Raw genomic sequence first — 20376 nt, forward strand, 5'->3', positions numbered from 1 at the left:
TATATATAAATATATAAAAAATTGATGTGGGTACTCAAATGAAAGCTCTCAATGAGTGTAATGTCGGGGTGAGCTTATATATTTAAAAATGTCAATAGTTCACAAAATACAAGGTCATTTTTTAATTATGTATCTATAGAGATAGAGCATTTTCGAATGCAACCTAAATACTTATCATAATAAATTGACTATCAGTAAGAATGAAATGAAACCTTGAGAAGGCACAAATTTAAATCAAGACCTTTGCAATGACACTAAATTTCACTAAAAAAAAAAAAAAAACCGATTATATCATATGACTATCCTGGACACAAAATTTTTTTTATTTTCTTAATAATATAGATTCTATAAAGTAATATAGTTATTAATTAATAAATTTTTAAAATTAATGAAAATACATTTAAAATTTTATCTAGAGGATTTATGTTGATGTTTTAATTAAAAAATAAGAAATGGCTATGAAAAATTATTACATAACGATTATCGAAAAAAAAATTGTTTTGAAAATTTTTAATATTTTAACCCAAAATTCTTAATTCAAACATGTAAGTCGAATTAAAATTTCTATGCTGAATAATTTTAAGCGTCAAATTTCTTCTAAAATTTTAAAAATGATTTTTGTAGAAATTTGAATTTAATTAAAATTTTTTTTTGTTGTTAAAGAAAAATTTGAAAAAAAAATATATAAAATTTATTTTGCACCATCAAATAAAATTCTGAAAAGTATTTTTTATAATTCCAAATTGACTCGACCAAAAATTGCTTCGAAATTTTCAAATAAAATTAATTTGCATAACTGAAAAACTCTAAAAAAAAAAATTTCAAACTGATTTTGTAAATGAAATTTAAAAAAAAAAACTTAGCCCTAAAATTTTAAATTCTCAACAGAATAAAAAATATTTTCAAATTTATTTTTTACACAAAGTTTCTTCAAAATCTTTAAAGAAAATAATTTACAGTAATCAACTTTAGACTCAATTGTAATATTTTTGAAGAGTTTAAAAGATTAATAGTTGAATTTTCCTTAATTTACAAAATATTTGCATTGAAGGATTGAACAAGGATGTACTGATTGTAACAAAAACATGTACTAATCCACAAGAACCGGGTTAGATCTCCCCAAAGGTTAATAATTTAACTGCATTTAAAACAGTAAGTCCATCATCAAAAAAATTGTTTTTATATTTTTACATATGTCTGAATACAGATGAAATGTATTGCCAGTATGTTTGTCAATTTACACAACTGAAAATTTTTATAATCTATTTCAATCCATATTTATTAAAAACTACATAAATTGCCAGAATGAACTTTTCACGGCTGTTCAATAGTATAAACTAATTATAACAATAGTAAGTTTTATATCATACTTTACTTCAGACTGCAATGATATAAATCCGACTTTAAAATAAGTAATTTTTATTTATATTTATTTCCATAATCAACCCACAAGTCTAAACTTAAAACTTGAGACCAAAAATAAAACCCAAAAAAAAAGTCCCTTTAATTTAAAATACTTTCACAAGTATTAAGTTTATTAAAATTACCATTAAAGTTCCGTAAAAATAACGAGATTTTTCTTCTTTGTAAAAAATAGTGAATAAAATAAAAAAGTACTTTTGACTGTTCATTTAGCTGTTGTGTGTAATTGTAAGGTGAATTGCAGGGAGTAGACACACCTTTAAGCCCATTTAAAGTGTAAAGACTGAAGACAATAGCTTAACGACACATCGTCCATATTAGGCTTAATGTCTCACAGACGGGACAGGAAGTGCCTGACCTCCCTGGGTTTAAACTTCAAAGGGGGTATTATTTTATTTATGTGTAAGTGTGGATAGCACGTGTGGATTTGTTGGTGTGAGTTTTCGTTAAAAAGAGACGATGGAGAAGGAAAAATAAAAAGAAAGGACACGAGTCAGAGATGAAGAGAGCGTTTAGCTGAGTAAAAAGAATGAGAGAAATAAATGGTCGGTGCAGCTGTCGTCAACAAGAGAGAGCTCTCTACCTCTCTACCCATCAACCTCCTGGACCTCCTGGACCAACCTAGTGCAGTGTATAATATAGTATTGTAGTCATAGTCATACTCGTAGAGAAGTACAGTACCTAACACTCCTGGTGCACTACAGACTACACACTACACACCATACACTGCAGATCCTACATTCTACATCCTCCTGTCCATGAACCATAATAATAACCATGAACCTCTTATCCAGCACCCAGAATCCAGCAGTCAGTATGTATGTATATAGCAATAACAGTGACTTGCAGACTGTTGTATGTATTATGAATATGTATATGTATATGTGCGTTACCAGACACTGCACATGCTGACATGCTCGTGGCACATGTCTGCTCTTGTCAATCCTCACTTCAAGACCTTTCTCTTGTTCCTTTACTTAACTTTCCTTGTTCTTTTTTTATTAAACGCTTTTTTCTGCCGCTGGATGTTGGATGCTGGATGCTCATTTTGAAACAAATAGATTTTTTTAAATGTCTTTACCTACTGGGTAGCGTAACAATTTATTTTTATATTTATATTTACTTATTTGTGTCCTCTGAGTATTGTAAGCTGGTGGGAGGATTTATTTCAGGGAAACTCTTGAGATTATTCAATTTCAGAAGAATTAATGTTTATTGGATGGTTGTTGGATAAATCAGAAAAGTTATGGTTGCTGCATTAACATGACTTATGGGAAATCATTAGGAAGGAAGAAGGAAAATTGTTTGTATGTGTGGAGTAAATAACGTTATGAAATTTACAGAAACTTGTTCGCGAACTGACTTCTGGAAAATTTATAGAAGTTTATCTGTAAGTGTGATTATCGAAGATTATTTTAGAAAAATTGCATATTTTTCTGTATGTTTTACAGAGTTATAGACGTAGACATTTATTAAATTTAAGTTCAAAATTTTGTGAGGGTCGAGGAAAATTACCGGAAAAAGTTGGTAAAATTTAGAAAAAAAGTCTAGACACGGAAAAAAATTAGACTTTCAAAAGATAATTTTAATTTAAAAAACGTAAGTCTTACAGAAAATGAGAAAATTGTAATCTGAAAATTTAATTTTTTCAGTTTTTCTTTGAGGCGACACGTTACGATACAATTATAAAATTTTAGTATTCGTCTTTTTTCTGTGAGAAAATTAAAATAACTTTATCTGTTAATGTAACTAAATTTGTTACAATAAAGAATTATTTCTGTAAAATTTGCAGATTTTTCGGTGAATTTTATAGAGTTGTTTTTAATTTAAATTAAGTTTGATGAAATTAATACATGGAAAAATAGTGTATTACACACCTAGGGAAGTAAATAAGAAAGCCTTACCCCCCTAGGTGTGTAATAAATTATTATTAAATTTATAAAAATTTATTTGTAAATTTGATCACATATAACCAGAAAATGTTTGTAATATTTTTTTAGAAATTACTTAATTTTCTGCAAACTTTACAGAATTTTTTTTTTTTTTTTTTTATAGAGCTGTTTTTTTCTACGTATTACATGTAAATTATTTCACCATTTGCTTTAATTATTTTAATAAAATGCAGTTAATTTAAAAAAAATCGTATTTCTTTAAATTAATATAAAAAATTTAACCAATTTCAAAATCAATATGCTTAAAATAGAATAAAAAAAAAATATCTATGCCCTTAGAAAATTAAGAATTATTAAATTAAATAACTCTTAATTAAAAATATTTAATAATTTAGGTTCTAATGGAAAAAAAAAACTTTGTGCATCTTCTTTTGGTTTCAAAGACCCGAAATATTTCAAATAGACGCCTACATACAATCATATAGTTGTTATTATACATTAAAAAATAATCTTAACCCATTTCTCTAAGTCTTGTACATTAAAGTCTCCATCTCAAGATTACTTTTTTAGTTTTTATTTTTGATTTTAAATTATAAAAAAAGGTGAGTGTTATTAAAACCCTGAGAAAGTGTTGGTCTAAATTATAAAAAAAAAAAATTTATTAAATATATAAAAATATTTTTATTAATGTAGAGAGATATTGAACCACTCAGTAATAAGAAAACTCGAGTGTTTATAAAATATTAAATACCCCGAAGGCATTGTTTGGTCGCGGGTTTGTTAAAATTAAAAGTAAAAGTTTATGATGGATAAAAAATGTTTTTTTAATTTTTTACGGCTCAGCTGTATAAAATACAACTCATTTCAGTCTCTTTACACTGCAATGATTTTAGGACGAACGGTATTACCTCGAATATAGTAGTTTCAACAGCAATTCGCTGCTGCAATCGATAGTTGTGTATTTGCTTGGAGGGAACTCGGGATTATATTCCCGAATTGTCGTTCGTTGCTGAATACTGCATCCAGGCATTACTTTTATACGTATATGTAGGTATATAGCTAGGCATATATATGTTATTTATATAGCTAGATATTTTTTTGCTTTATGTTTTTCGACAAGATAAGAAATTTCATGCATGATCGGATAGTCATTGGAATAAATTTAAAACCACGATTCTTGTCATCTCGCAAATCGATTTGTTATATCTGGTATTACATGAAATGACCGTCTAAAATTTTAAATTCCATTCTTTTCATTTTTTTTTTTTTTTTCTTAAGTTTTCATATTTATTTTATTTAAATCATATCAAAGTGGAAATCAACATCACTGTAAATTCGTAAAACATTAAACTGATATTTTTATTTATATGCAAAGTTTCCTTCCAAATATTTATACATTTGCATTGTATTACTTTTTATGATTTATTTTATTTTTTCTGGATTATTAACCCTTTTTTAAGCCAATATCTTCAATTTTCGATTACGAATTATTTAAAACAATTAATAATCCTCTGATCAGCATTACGGATTTGTTGTTGAATAATAAACTCAAAGTTTTAATGCGGATTATTGAACACTCAAATGATCGCTTTTAAATTTCCAACTGATGTCTTTCCGTTAAATCATTCTCACAATCTTCCCAAGATTTAAAAAATTTAAAAAAACAAAAACTGATTTTTCTTTTATTTCTTCTAAAATAACAAGTCTAAAAAGTTTTAAATTAAGATCATTCAAAACTTTGCGCGGCGTAAAATATACAATTAAAAATTATAAAAGGGCGAAGTTTAATTTTAATATTCCAAGAATTAGCAAATAAATATTGCTGTTATTCAGCAGAGCCAAGATGGAGTTTGCTTTTTCTTATTAATATTAATTTAAACTCCCGTTACTCTTACTTGTATCAATAATTTATCATGGGCGATTAATTCAAATCATCTTTCAGAGGGCAACTTTTTAAGGAGGCTTTAGACTTGGTAATTTACCTTAACAAGATTATATGCTACTAAATGGATAATATAAAAATATTTTATTTTTTTATTTTTTTTTTTACCCCAACTTTATTCGTTAACATCACAAACTTTTAGATTATTTTGAATTAATAATTACTGTGACGCTTTGAGGCGTACAAAATTTATATTGTATTGTTTCTCGCGAAAACAGTACTTATTATTGTATACAACAGCTAAATTTTCAATCTAAAACTTTTAATGTATCTCAAAGTTTTAAATATTTTTTTTTTTGCTCAAAATTCCATCAAGAAATATTGTAAATATCTTTAGATTCAAATTCCGGCTTAAATACAAGAGATATGAAAAAATTGATCTGGAATTTTTTTGTAGAGGATTATATTCCCTTTTATTATCATCTCTTATCATTTTTTAATATTTTCAAAATCTTAACCAGAAATCAAAGTTAAAATTTTGCAAAATATTTTGTTTGCTTGCTCAACAATTTTTATAAGTTAAAAATTTTAATTTTGATTAAATGATAGAAGATGATATAAAATTTGATAATTTTTTAATCATAAAATTAAATTTTCTACAAAAAAAGTTTCATATGATTTTTTTGTATTTCCAATATTTAACCAAAAATCTCTACAAAATGTTAGATTTTTTATGATATTATCAAAAGTAAAGGTACAAAACTTTCATACCCCAATTTTAACTTGTCTTTAATCTTTGACATTGAATACTCTATTCATCTCGACTTCCCTATAATTAAAATTCAGTCTCTTCATTTATCTAAATAATAAACAATAAAATAATTGAAATGAATTTTCTGTTTAGGGGTTTTAAAATTTTCAATGAGAAGACAAATGGAGTTTTACGTTTGGCATCTCTCCTAAGTCCTATTTCTTGTATTCCTTGCCACATTCTCAACATCCTATTTCTCTTTGTACTGGTGTCTTTTTCTGTCTCTTCTTCTTCTACTTCATTTGGAGCTTCCTCTTTTTCCTTCTCTATAGTCTTGGTCTTATTCATTGTCGTACCGCTTACGTACTATACCATACTAGTGTATGTCCATACGTACGGCTATTTTGAACCTCCTATGCTATCCCGAGCTGAGTAATTCGATACGACGATTTGTACCCTAGGGGCGAGGAAAAAGGTACCAGACAATTAAAAGTTCAACTGTTAACTGTTATAATATTAACTGGATCCATAATCTCGTTTATTTTTTCTTTATACCATTCGCACTGCTCAGCTCAATTACATAATTTTTCATTCGATCTAAAAATAACAGTTCCATCAATAGCTCTCCCATCATTAAAAGGAAAATAAAAGCGTAAATATTCAGCAATTATTAAGGTTTAAATTTGTTTTACTGCTCGGCAAATGGCCCGTTAAAGCCAACAACTAAAAAAAAAAAAACAACTATACATAACAGCGCCCGATGGAGTTTTATGTAAAAAAGTACCTCCAATTAAAGGTGGACTGTTAAATAGTGTAGACGTTAATCTTTAATTCGGGCAATGGTACACTGGGGTGTTTCAATTTAAGGTAATATTTTTTTTCTGTCCTACTTTGAGAACAGATAATTTATATAAAAAAAAAAAAAAAAAAAAAAAAAAAAAAAAAAAAACAAATTTTATTTCTACCTAATTTTAATAAATTTTTTGTTATAAACATTATAAATTTTTATAGAAAAATTAACTTTCAAATTTTTTACTCAAAAAAAATATTCCATCGAAAAATTAAGAAGAAATTTTCTTTCTTTAAGTAGAAAAGTTCTTGATCAAAGAAAATTTTCTTGGTTTAATTTTACTTAGTTTAAAAACTTTTCTACTTGATCCAAAATAATGAAATTCTTCAAGTTAATTTTCTTGATTCACGATTTTTTTTAGTAAAATTAAATTTTCCATCAATGTGGTCTAGATATTTTTATGGAAAAAATTTTCAATTAGATTTTTGTAAAAAAAAACTCTATAGTTGATAAGTTACATTGATAGAAAAAAAATTAACTAGATTACAAAGGAAAAGTCGTGAAAAAAAAACACCATCTTATGGATTTTTTTATTTTTAATCAAGTAGAAAAATTCTTGTACAAGAAATTTATCTTAATCAAATAAATTTTACTTAATTCAAAAATTTTCTTATTAATTAAAAATTTTTCTTAAGAATAATTATAAAAAACTAAAAAAAATTTTCCTTTCTTTAATTAAAAAATAAATTATTCTTAGTTTCAATAAATCTTAATTAGTTTAATAATTTTTCTACTTAATTGAAGATGATAAAATTCTTCAACTTTATTTCTTGATCCAAGATTATTTTTTTTTTTTTAATTAAGTTAATTATTTTATTAGTGAAGAAAATAATTTAGCTCAGAATCATTTTTATTCTCCAAAACTTATTTGGCTTAAAATAATTAGTTTTCTAACAAAAAAAGTGTCTTGTACGTTGTAGACTTTTTCATCAAATTTGCAATAGTCGTTTTGCAGATTATGCAATCAATCCAAGAAATTTAATTATAATAATGATGTTAAATAAATATTTTAAAGTAAAAGTTTCATATCTTTAACTTTAAAGTTTCTTCAGCTGGATAGAATTTATTTTCTAAGATTCATTTTTTAAGTAGAGATAAGTAATGAAAAAAATGAACTGATCAATCATTCTGTTAATAATTAACACCCAAAAATTAAAAAATCAATCCGATTTTTCTGCCTAGTACCAAAAAATGAAATTATGTACGACTCGTTTAAAATATAAGATATCGTAATGGTAATGATAAACGGTGAATAGAGAAGAAGCGAGCCTCGGGACTCGGAAGGAGAGGAACATCAGCGTGTGCCAACAAAAATAGATGTTGCAGTCAGTTGGTTGACGAATGGAACGGTTAAGATCGTCGTAACGTCGTACCGTGCCTGCACGAGGATTCACCACCGGGTGAGTATAGAAGTCTGGCAACTGGTTTATTTTAGGTTCTGAAGAGTTGAGTCTTACATATCTTTCCTCATTTTCTTTCGTCATTTTTTATTTTTTGTTCCTACCGTCTATTTTTAACGCGAATAACTCGGTTATTTTTGTTCAAAACTTTAAACAAATAATTATTTATTTCATTTATTCTTTTTAAAAATTAAAACATTGAACTATAAATTTTTTTTTAGATAATCTTCATCAAGAGTCCATGAAGTTCAGCAATCAAACTGGATTTGGATTTGGACGTGGACAGTAGATAGCAGATAGTAGACATCAGCCATGAGGCATCGACACTTTTCTGACCCATCCAGGAATAGTCGCCCATGTGGTAGCAGCCGTGGGACGCCTATTTTCGAGTAAAGACTAATTTGGCTTGGAGAGTTTGCGTGAGTGGGAAAAGAGAGAGAAAAATTTAGGTTTAGTGTTGGTGAATGTTGTACATCAGACTTACATGCCTAATAATGCCTTGTATTGGTCTTTTAGCGTAAAATCAACGTGTTGAAGAAGAAGACGAAGAAGAAGAAGAAGAAGAGTAAAAGAAAGATCGGTACAGGGGGCAACACACAGCGTGCTAGTAAAGTGTAAGCTTACACATATCGTATCGGGGAGGGAGAGGAGTCCGTGTGTTGCTGGTGCGACAAGAAGGCCAATGGGGGATCTGTGCGGCCATTTTTAGAGGGCTTCATCCAAAGAAGCTGTGCCTAACGACTTTGACGGCATTCAGTCGAAAGCGGTCCAGTTGGGAAGGAGGATCATAGACCGAAGAATCTTTGAGCACTCTCTTCTTCTTGGTCTGGGTAGCACCCAGACACTATTATTATTTTTTAACTTCATAGTACTTGTTAAATCTTTTATTCTCGACTTGGCTTAACTTTGTATTTTTATAAATTCATATATTCGTTTGGTTTTGATAATAAATGCTGTTGCTTCCTGGTACCGGGGGCTGTCGAGAAGCTCTACTAGGTGACCTGGAATTTATGGGAAAGTCAAGTGCAACAGCTATTTCGCAGAAGAGTGCTCAAGGATTCAACGGCTCTGCTTTAATTAATTTATTTTTAATTTTTTAATTAATTGTACATTTTTATTTGGTACATTGGTGATTTAAGATAACATTTTGTCTGTCAGTGATTGTTGTATTTAAGGACTAAGTATTAAGTATGTGTATTGATATTAAATAGGTATTTTTATTTATTTTATTATTATTTTTATTTGCAATAAAGTTCGGCCGAGCGACTGTTCCGTACTTCCTTACTTCCCATAGTGCGATACGACGTATGGAATGTAAAGAAGTATGGAGCTGCGCTGAGGCTTATCGTCGAGACCAGTCATCAGTCATGTTCATATTCATCGATAAATGTTTTTAAATATTTAAATATATCTTGTAATTTAATACTGAAAATTTTAATTATTTTGAAATTTCGGTAGTACCTGTAATACCAGTGAAGAAATATACGGATTTAAATAATTAATAACTATAATTATATAATAGTAATTTAGATTTTTTATTTATTTATAAAATATTAAAAAATAGTGGGAGCGTACTGCGGGTGCGGTCAGGTCGAAATAGTCATAGCCCGCCGTCATATTTCTAGAAATAAGTTCTCCGGTTACGGGAGTTATTTTAGTACTTTTACTGCGACGATTTGTCGCGTTTTTAGTACACGAGACACGAGAATACCATATAGCATATTATATACCTGGTGCTCTTATATGCTACTGGTTAAATAATAAGTCTGAGGATAGCGGTAATAAAATTTGTTGATATATACTTAGCTCGTCATGTTATTCAGGTTTGTCACTTAAAAGTTGTTTTTTATACGAGCCAGTAAATTATTTTAAATTTATCATTCATATATTTACATAAAAAATGAAAATAAAATTTTAAAATAAATTATTTACTTGAATATTCAAATTTATAATTACTATATTATTATTTTTAAATTAATGATTAAATTACCATTTAATAATAGCAGTAGATTACTTTTAATTTAAAAAACTTAAAATGAATAGCTTTTATAAATTTTCGTTTAGATTTAAAACGTGATATAACAATAGTATTTTTAGTCCCCTTTAATTTTATTTAATTTGTTAAAAAACTCAGTCATTCTATTGAGAATGAAGAAGAGACAAAATTTGGCCTGAAAAATAAACGAGCTCTCTTGAAGCACTCTTTCCAGCTGTTTCAACGATAACTCGACATTTTATTTTATTCCATTTTGTTTTATTTTATTTAACGTTACTTTTTTATGCCTCATGCTTTACGAACGGCATTACATTGGCGCACTAGCATACCATACCATACGATGTACCATATACCATATACCACTTACACCAGTACATATATATGTATGCAATATATATCCATCGCGTATAATAGTGGTGTGGTTTGGTTTGGTGTGAGAGCAGGAAGAGCAGATATAGAGGCTGACGGTACAGATCGGGCAGCTAGTTCTCAGGGCGCCCAACTATTACTGTATTACTGTACCAACCGGCAAGAAATGTAGCACATACTGTGTTGGAGTTGGAGCTCCGATAGATAGAGGTAGATCTGGACGTTCGAAGCTCCAAGCTGTAGTATACTCCAAAGCACATATACATATATATATATTATCGGGCGAAAAAAAATGTCGCTGAATCGAATTACTGGTTTTTAACATCCTATACGAGTAGAGACAAAAGTTAACAGACTGGTGGTATGCTGGTGCTCTATAGTTAGAGGGAAAGAGAACCAATTATACCTTATGCTGACATTAAATACATATGTACCTACTATACACACATATGTACGTATAACACATGATATTTGATTTGTTCACTCGTAATGTTCGAAAATTAATTTACTCACCTCGCGTTAATTTGCTTAATAATGCCAAATAAATTATGCTGATATTATTACACGAGTTAAATAATAATGTTAGTTTAAAATTATCTACTAATGACAGCATTTTCATTAAACCCAACGACCTCATTATTTTCTTCTCGCAGCGGCAATTTACATTATCTTTTCTCTTCTTCTCTTCATACCAACCACATGTGTGTTGTATACTCTATGCTCTATACCTTATATTCAATGGTGTATATTTGCCTAAAAGCAAAACCAAAGACAACATTTCCATCATTATCATTTAAACTTACATCCTAAAATGTCCTCTTGATAATCCCATTTGGCTAAACATACATTTGGTATAAATAATAAAGTTGTATATCTGTTTCTGTTATATTGCGTTGCGTTCTGGCAGACGACGGCGTATTCACAGAGTTTCAGTGTATAAATTCTCATACGTAAGCGAAAACGTCAGCGCTTAAAGTTTTGCTGTTAGAGTAAACTCAAGATGATCTTGAGCAGCGCTTTCTCGGTCCACATTAGGAGCATACTGAAGCTGACAATCTATCGTCTATCTATCCATCTATCTAATGTACACCAGTTTGTATCCTATACACAGTTGTTGTTCTATCATCTGTCTTTATTTTAGTGCTCCGTTCACCCTTAAATCTTCTATCATCTCTATCTCATTGATTTGATGAGTTTAGCTGAAGGATAGTCGCCAAATTTCATCATCATCAACAACCAACGCTTCTGCTTCTGCTTCTGCTTCTGCTTCTGCTCCTGCCTTTGCTGGTTCTTCATCTTGTTCTGATGCTGCAACTGCTGTCTTATCCGATGAGAGTTTACAAACTGCCGATTTAGCAGCTACTGTCAATTATAAACGTCTTCCCATTGCTATTATCATCTAAAATGTTTTTATTATAATTATTATTATTGTTATTATTGTTGTTTTTTTTTCTTAATGATAAAAGTTGGTATAAAAAATGTAAATTTAACAGGATTATCACTTGGTAATTGAGTAAAAAGTATATTTTTAGTTTTTAGTTACCGTGAGCGGTGGTTCTAGTTTGGTAGGTTTATTTTTTTTTAAGTATTATTAAATAAAGTAAAATGGTGAGGCTGAAGCACAGTGCACTGCCTCGTAAATGCTAAATGTTATGTATGTCACGTTCAGGGGCGGAGGGAAGGTGCTGCTGTGCTTCGCCAAGCAGCAATCCAAGTGCCAGCATAGCTCCTTCTTCCTGGGTGAGAAGTTGGTTCAAGCGCTGAGGTCACGTGTATCCACCAGCAAGGATATTATCAAGCCTCGCAACGTTGTCGCCCCGTTTTACGTCTTCGCATTTATCTATACACCGAGAAAACTTGACTGCTCTGTAAGATGTGCAGTTAAGCGGAGCAAGAGCTATAGACTGGATGTGGATCTCCTTTCAACTGATATGATATTATAGTTGCTCCATATTATAGGTTTCTTTTCTGAATTTTTGTTCTTGGCTTAATTTTCGGTGAAATCCTAGCTTGTTTCACTGATGAAGTTTCTTTGACATATTGATTAATTTATTGATGGTAATTTTAAAAATTAAAATCAAGTCCTTCAACTTATACTGCTGAAGAATAAATGGAACTGATGTCAGTGTATTATATATGATATATTATGTATGAAAAATAAAAGGTGAGAATTAGAGTGTTCTTTATACCAGTGTTTCTACTCGACTTATTCTGTCTTCCTCAATCGGCGCTCTACGAGCTTTCTCGTGACTTGTGATTGCTTCTGTCCCCGGCCAGCTGCTCTGCGATCCAATCGATTCAGTGTTTCCACCAGCGTGGAGGGGCAAATTTTCCAGACATCGAGGCTCTCTACTCTATCTATCTATGAGTAGAGAGACACGGGTACCATCAAAATTTTTTATCCCCTTGGCTGATACTCTTCTGCCGATCTCTGGCAACAACTTATCTTCCACCAAAGAAGAAATAAAATTTATTCTCGTAAAAACCATCCAATTAACATCTATAATTGCCAATTCATTTTTATATATTTTAAATAATTACTTTTTTACAATTACAATATCCATTAAACGATATTCAGTAATTGTATTTTTATTTTTTCATTCTCCAACGATTCTGCTTAGATTTTTTTTTTATTCAGTTTTCACCGGAAGATTGAATTTTTTAATTACTTTATCGCTAAGGTGTGAGAGATATTATTACAAATTACAATTTAATTATTATTGTTACTAAGTTTGAATCGGTAATTTGATAACTGGCAATTGAGGATTTAAAATAAAATAAATTGAACTTGTAATGATTATTAATTTATTTTTGTTCCCAAATGGATTCGCGTAATCAATTTATTAAATTTACTATCGAGAGGAAATAATTTGATTAATAATTAGTGAGTTAATTATTAGAATTAGTATTAGTAATAGTATTATGTGATTGATTGGAATGATTTAATTAAATAAATCAACAAACCTCGGGTTCAACTTTAAAATTTTAACTATTCATAAATAAATCTTTTCGTTTGAAAGTTATTGATGATGATGACAGCCAAGTTAACGAGCTTAATAAATTATTCTGCTCATTAGTGATAAGAACCGCGGAAATCTGAGGTTATAATCATAGTAGTAAAAATTACTGAAATAAAAAATCACAGTCCTAAAATTATTTTAAATAGATTTTATAATTATAACAGTCTGATGGAATTTTTTTAATAGTCAATAGTAATTTAATTACATAAAATAAGGGTGCAAGTACTTGAGTTAAATCGAAGAATTATTAAATAATTTTTCAGAGAATAATTGTGGTAAGTAATTAAAAGTTAGACCAAAACAAAGACTAGTTTGAAAAAAAAAAATTTAATGATTTGCAATTATTTTATTGAGTGGTGCAAAAATAATTATGAATTTTTAAACGTTAAATAGGTCAATTGATCTTTTCGAGACATTAAATAACAATTAAGCGTAATGACTTTTCAAAAATAATTCAACATTTAATAATTCATCGATTTCAATTTAAAAGTCTTAATAAATCGATTAATAAATAAAAATTGATTTAAATATTTTTAATTGAACATGTGAGCATGTAATAATTTATTACCGTTTTATTATACAAATTAAAATTATAAAACTCGTATTAAGTTTTTAATTTTTTATGATTCTCTAAATCTTTTGAGTATTTTCAATTTTTTTTGCAAAACTTATCTAATTAAAGAAAGAAAAAAAAAGATTCACTTGAACCAAAAAAAAAAAATTATAATTTCTAAATTTGTTCGAATGAAATTTCCTCTAAATTGACAAATTCTATTAGCAATATTAGAATTTACTATGGTTAATTAATAAATTGCATTTTTACTCGTCAATTAATCGTTTTATTTTTTATTTGATGAATCGGTCAATATTAACGAATTGGAAGTGTTTCAAATTCAAACATAAAAATTAGTTAAATTTCACAGTAATTTGATAAAATTTATTTGATTTCAATTTAAAAAATAATTACTAATTTTCTTTAAGCAAGTAGAAAATTTTCTATATTTTTCTGCATACGAAATTTTTCATTAAAACCGAGTTTTTAATAAAAAAAACTAGTAAAAAATAGAAAGTAATTTTTTGTCAAAATATATTCAAAGTTTATTTCTGTAACAGTATTGTATTTTATTAATACTACATAGCATGATAAATGTATTTAAAACATTTTTCATCTGTATAGATCACAATTGGTGACAATGATAAATTGACGTTATGTGATTTTAGAAAGTCGGCTAGATTAAACTACAAAAAACTAAAACTGTACACTATAATTGTTTAATTTTATCAATAATCTTGTAAGTTTAGTTTACTAGACTTTGATTTTTTCTTGAAAAATTCTTTTTTATTTTAATTCAACTTTAACGTGTTTTTGTATTGTAATCTTACCCATAAGTTGTTAATATATAGTTAACTATTTTCAAACCATGTTATGAAGATTAGTAAATTTAATAAATAGATTTTAAACTTACAAGGTAATAATAATATCATGATATTACTATGCATAAATAATTAATTTTTTTTCTAGACTCGACATTTAATTTTACCACAAAAAAAAATTATATAATGTATGAAAATAAAGTAAATATGTGAAAATTACAGAAATGGTTATATAAAAATTACCCGGCTATTTAATGATATATTTACAAAAAATAACTGTCAAGTTTAGAGGTATGAACATGTAAAAATTACATTGTTAAATAATGTCTTTTTTAAAAAAAAAAAAAAAAAACTGTTAAATGTACAGGAATGAATCTGTAAAAATAAACAAGGGAAGAAAATGTTTGTTTAAAATTATGTAAAAATTTTGGTCATAAATATTTTTATGTAATGGATTTTTGCAATGTAAAATCTACAAATTTTTTGATAACAGATTTACATTTTTTTTAATGTAAAATTGACGTTATCAGGTCAACAGTTTTTTATAATGTAAAAAATTTTTTAAAATTTAAATTTGACAGGAGTAAAATTGTTAACTTAACAGATATCTTATTAATTTTGACAGGGATGAAATGTTATTAAATTCAACAAATTTTTACTAGCGTAAAATTTCTCAAAAAAAAACTTATCAGTTAAATTATAAATTTGCAACATTCACGGATTCTGACAAGCTTCTCCCTTTCAAATTTGAACACCGTCAACGCAATCCCGGTTGTATGCCGGATTCTGTGCCGAGCAAAAATCATAAAATTACAATCTCGGGTGTCAAGGTCTAGTATTTTGTAGTTGGTATAACGGTCAGCGAATGGTCAGTCGGAACAACTCTCGGTTGTGTTTTATGTTGCCGGTGTGGTTCATAAATCAGCGAAACAAACAGTACACGGACATAGCTCGCGCGTGCAAGAAAATCCCTGGTGCACTCTGGTATCCTTCTATCTCTTTTATTCGTAATATTATCGCTGTATATGTTGATGTTCATGTGGATCTAGAGTAGGTATGCATGAACATTTATATGAAGATGTATAAATATATATATTTAAAATATATGTATATTTATATCCATGTATTGTTGGTATCGTGCTTGCACTCACACTCACAATGTTGAATGTATAATTTAATTCTAGTGAGCACACGAATTTCGTTGAATCTATTCTTCCAGTCCGGGGCGGTGGCAGTGCCGGTGACGTGGAAGGGATAGCGGTGAAGTTCGACCCGGTTGCGCTTTTCCCGGGCTCACAGGGTTACTATACGACATGCTTCCGAGCTTCCTCATCCTCATGGATACACTATTCTCCTAGGATTCCTCTTATTTATATTCTTAATTGTTATACATGCCTTTCCTCCACATTAAGATTGAAATTCTTCGACAAACTAAAAAGTTTGAATACCTCATTTTAATATTTAAACCCCCGGCGAACTTTTAAATCTTATATTAAATTAACCGGATTAAAAATCCCGGAATAATTGATGCCTAACATCGTATCTGGTTCAGTTTAAAAATAAAAATCAAAATAAAATTCTAGACTAAAAACTCAGGAAGGGGCGAAATTAATTTGGGGAACTGCGAGAGATTAAGATAATAAAGATATAATAAATCAATTGGAATTCAATAGCGCACAAGTTATGTGTGTCGTGTCGTGTACGTGGTTCTCGCGAGGATTTCGTGGTCAGGGCGTGCGACACTGTGAATCACCCGGAGAGTAATGTTTCGAATTTGGTATCGAAATTCACTTGTATCTCTACTGCATGGCCGAGTGTCACGGTAATAGAATCGAATCCTACGACAAATTCTCATTGACTAAGCTACCTATCAAGTCTTTACGCTGATATTCATTCACACACTCGTTTTCAATATTATGTGCTATCTGTTGTGGATCATTTGATGTTGAGGATGTAAATTTATTTTGTTTAATGGTTACTTGGATTATTGCGGATCAAATTGATTTAAAAATCACATATTTTTTTTTCTTAAAGTTTATAAAAATAAAACTAGGGTAAATTTATGAACTTTCTTTGATTTTTGTACTTATTCAATTAATGAAATCATTCAACTGGTGATGTTAGCCGAGTGGTCTAAGGCGCAAGGCCTATAGACCCCAACGTACCACTCCCAACAGTTAAAGTCGGCGATATGACCACAGGAGTTAAAACCGACTCTAAATAATAACCAATTTAAAAAAAAAAAAATTCATTTCAATAATGAATATATTTTTTCTAATCTTTTAGATCTTCAGATCAAAAAAATTTTTAATTATTCCAAGTAGAACATTTTTTCATTGAAAGAAAAAATGCTACTAATGGTATCTTTTACCTTATTCTTTTTAATTTAAAAAGGTTAATTGGTCGATAAGAAATTTTTTTGAAAAAATTTTTTCATCGCTTGCTTTTACAATTAAAGTACAGAAAAAATAATTAAAAATATTAGGCTTATGATTTTCGGTCGATATAAACTTTTTGTATTAGTTTTTTAGATAAATTTTTTAAATATAAATTTAAAATTTGCAGTTACAAAAATTTAAAAAACTGTAAATGCAAAAATTTTTCTTTCAATAATATTTTATCTCTCAAAAAAACCATTAAAATTTTTAAATTTTAAATACTTGCAAATTTCAATATTATTACTTATTTAATTTTACCGTTTGAAGGAAAATTAATTGAAAACTGGTAATAAAATGAACAGAAATACAAATTATTTGGATATATATTTTGGTCAAATATAAAAAAAAAATTACGCTGAAACATTTATATCAATTTACATTAAAAAATAAATTTTCCAATAATTAATTTAAATCATATTAGCTTTTCAATTTAAAAAAAAACTGATAAATTTTTCGCGAACTCATTGATAAATTATAATTAAAAAATTAATAATAACAACTCAAAACTGACCTCTAAATAAATATTTATCTCAATTTTTATTTATCATACGAAAAAAAAAAAAAAAAGTAAATAAATGAAATAAAATTCAATTTCCAAATGAAATAATTCTTGTACCAATCCAAGTTTAACAGTAGCTTTCTCTCCCCTCGAATATTTTCCCCAAATATTGAATTTTCCTCTCAATAAATTAAATAAATTAAATAACGTAAACAAACAATAAATTAATTTAAACTCTCCATATTACGCGGATTTATAATATTTGTTTAAATCAGAAGCAAAATAAATATAATAAAATCGACATCAAGAACGAGTAATCCAAACACACTTACTTTTTTATATATATGTATACATATTCGTATAAGAGACAATAGACTGACTACATTGTATCACAGAGAATGATTATATTGACTAATGTTGATTAAATTTAACTAGAGTACAACTGCTGGAGAAAAGAGAGACTGTATGTACTCACGGAAATCGATATTCGACACACCCATTGGTGGTAGTTGACTTTGGCGAAAATCACGTATATACGCTTGAAATCATATGTAGAGCTTTATATATATATATATATATATATATATATATATATATATATATATATATATATATATATATATATATATATATATGTATATGAATTTATGTATGTGTATGTAGCACATAGATGAAGGACCGACACACAAAATATGTAGAGATAATATCATTAAATTCCCTATACACATAATACGTCCATTTGAGATGAGTTTAACCAGGATCCTCTGTACATATCTGCCGCCAAAGTTATAGTCGACATATCGATTATATCAACGATTTCAAATCCACCGCCACGGGTGGTATATAATCGCTGGCATTTAAATATTATTTATGTCTACCTTTGTGCAGAATATAGAACAAAATAAAAATAAAAAAAAAATTGAACGTTTGTTAAAAAAAAATTTTACAAAATAAATAAATTTACAAAGTTGATATATAGTTGTTAGTTTTATATAGCTGAGTTAGTTGGATTTGTTGAGATTAAAATATTGACTAGAAGCGTCTAATAAGTTTATGTATTTGAAGTTGAAACTTTTGTTTACTGTTGTTAGTAAAAATAAAAAGTGTTGAAGAAATAAGAAAAAATAAAAATAGTTGACAAAAAAGTAAAATTTAGCTCAAGTAAATACTTGAAAAAGTTGGACGAACACGGACTGTGTGGCTGGCAGGACGTGATGTGCCTTCGAGTGCGCGGGGTAGTTACGTACCACGAATCGTAATGAGCACTCAGTAATTTGCATTCGTTACGATAGTCGAGATCTCTTATAAGCTTACGAACGGTTGTGTGCTCGTCAGCAAAGCATTTCTCCAGTTACTACCCGTCAAACGAGCCGGTTTATTATTATTATCAGTGGTAGTATTAGTATACTGATAATAATGATGATAACGATGATGATGCTGTTGATACAGAGGAAAAGTCAATTGGTATAACCTAAATACAGTTTACAGTGGTATAATTTCATTTATAAGCGCTGATATGTCTAACAAAATAATATTTGGTTGGTTAAGCCCTTAGTTTATTATTTTATTCTATTTTATTATTATTTTTATTATCATTATCATTTTTATAATTGATTAAAAAGTTTTTATATTCTTGATAATATGACCAAGTAATCGAGAAAATTCAGATTTTCTTTATCTCGTTATGAAAAAAATGAGGATTAAGATGAGAGGAAAGGATAAAATGGAAGAGAGTTGGAGAAAAAAAAATAAATATCTGACGATGAAGAGAAGAGCAGAAGAGAAGGTAAAGAGAAAAATAGGAACGGAGGAACTAAAATAAAATAAAAAACAAAAAAAAGCTATATAAAAATGAGAAGAGAAAAAGTTTTGTGAAGGGAACTTTTATCACTAAGCAACTTTATGTTCGCTCTGGGAACTTTATACTTTTGAGTAAGAAAGAAAGCAATCAATAAGAACATAGATATCTTTTAAACTTTTAAATTTTTACTTAAGATTTTTTTTTTTGTTATTAGTAGATTAAAAATACAGATACTGATTTTTTGGGGTTATTCTCACGTCCCGTAACCAACCACTCGGTAATCGCAGTCAATTTATCTTTTGAAATACTTTTGAATCGTATGAGTAATGGTGCCCATCACTTTTTCGCGATTGTGTCTATTATTATTTACGTTGTGGGTTCTGAATGGACAAAATAATTTTGAAGGGGTATATATTCGTATTACATACGCTTGGGCTTGCGAGAAACGCCGCTGCTCGCGACATCTGTCGGAGTAACGGGAAGTTTTTTAAAAATAAAATTTAACAATATGACACGGTTAATTTTACTTTTTTAAAAAAATTTAACCCGTTAAATTTGAATTAAAAAAATTTTAGTAGAAAAATGAATTATTGTAATTTTTAATTTACTTTTTTAACAATTAAGTTAACATCTGTGTACGTAACAAAATCTATCAACGTCATTTTTGCCAACTTTTAGATGT

The 20376-nt window shown here is 28.4% G+C and overlaps 1 protein-coding gene and 1 long non-coding RNA gene across 3 annotated transcripts in view; one reads left to right on the plus strand and one right to left on the minus strand.

Moving 5' to 3' along the window:
* The window catches only part of Mib1 (E3 ubiquitin-protein ligase mind bomb 1), a 55965-nt gene that overhangs the window by 9243 nt on the left and 26346 nt on the right, over positions 1-20376 (minus strand). The window lies entirely within an intron of this gene.
* On the plus strand, positions 8142-12754 carry LOC141535896 (uncharacterized). The gene is made up of 4 exons (XR_012480661.1): positions 8142-8197; positions 8419-8616; positions 8714-10020; positions 12232-12754. It is a non-coding gene; the product is annotated as an uncharacterized LOC141535896 (long non-coding RNA).

The sequence above is a fragment of the Cotesia typhae genome, unplaced genomic scaffold (assembly GCF_013202065.1).
Source record: "Cotesia typhae breed Kobodo isofemale line unplaced genomic scaffold, CoteBio_Ctyphae scaffold_152, whole genome shotgun sequence".
NCBI lineage: Eukaryota > Metazoa > Arthropoda > Insecta > Hymenoptera > Braconidae > Cotesia > Cotesia typhae.